Source organism: Rhincodon typus, unplaced genomic scaffold (genome assembly GCF_021869965.1).
Source record: "Rhincodon typus isolate 14 unplaced genomic scaffold, sRhiTyp1.1 hic_rhity00000157, whole genome shotgun sequence".
In the NCBI taxonomy this organism is placed as follows: Eukaryota; Metazoa; Chordata; class Chondrichthyes; order Orectolobiformes; family Rhincodontidae; genus Rhincodon; species Rhincodon typus.
In genome coordinates this window covers 92,800-94,060 of record NW_025965795.1, presented here as the reverse complement: position 1 = coordinate 94,060, position 1,261 = coordinate 92,800, and positions in this window count along the sequence as shown.

Below are 1,261 nucleotides of genomic sequence, written 5' to 3'. Positions count from 1 at the left end.
GTGCTACAGTGTCATTCCCACTGAATGCTCCAGTGTCATTCCCACTGAGTGTTCCAGTGTCATTCCCACTGCGTGCTCCAGTGTCATTCCCACGCAGTGTTCCAGTGACATTCCCACTGAGTGCTCCAGTGTCATTCCCACTGAGTGCCCCAGTGTCATTCCCACTGAGTGCTCCAGTGCAGTTCTTGTGGACTGTAACATTATAATTCCAAATGAGTGCTCCAGTGTCATTCCCACTGAGTGTTCCTGTCTCATTCCCAGTTAGTGCTCCAGTGTCATTTCCAGTGAGTGGTCAAGTGTCAATCCCACTGAGTGTTCTAGTATAATTCCCAGTGAGTGTTCCAGTGTCATTCCAACTGAGTGCTCCGGTGGCATTCCCACGGAGAGTTCCGGTGTAACTCCCATGAGTTGTTCCAGTGTAATTCCCAATGAGAGCTCCAGTGACATTCCCACTGAGTACTCCATTGTCCTTCCCACTGAGTGTTCCAGTGTCATTCCCACTCAGTGCTCCAGTGACATTCCCACTGAGTACTCCATTGTCCTTCCCACTGAGTGTTCCAGTCCCATTCCCAGTTATTGCTCCAGTGTCATTTCCAGTGAGTGGTCAAGTGTCATTCCCACTGAGTGTTCTAGTATAATTCCCAGTGAGTGTTCCAGTGACATTCCCACTGAATGCGCCAGTGTCATTCCCACTCAGTGCTCCAGTGACATTCCCACTGAGTACTCCATTGTCCTTCCCACTGAGGGTTCCAGTCTCATTCCCAGTTATTGCTCCAGTGTCATTTCCAGTGAGTGGTCAAGTGTCATTCCCACTGAGTGTTCTAGTATAATTCCCAGTGAGTGTTCCAGTGTCATTCCCACAGAGTGCTCCAGTGTCATTCCCAATGAATACTTGATTTAAAATCCCACTGAGTGTTCCAGTGTCATCCCCAGTGAGTGTTCAAGTGTAATTCCCACTGACTGTTCCAGTGCAATTCCCACTGAGTGTTCCAGTCTCATTCCCAGTTAGTGCTCCAGTGTCATTTCCAGTGAGTGGTCAAGTGTCAATCCCACTGAGTGTTCTAGTATAATTCCCAGTGAGTGTTCCAGTGTCATTCCAACTGAGTGCTCCGGTGTCATTCCCAAGTAGAATTCCGGTGTAACTCCCACGGGGTGTTCCAGTGTCATTCCCAATGAGAGCTCCAGTGACATTCCCACTGAGTACTCCATTGTCCTTCCCACTGAGTGTTCCAGTCTCATTCCCAGTTAGTGCTCCAGTGCA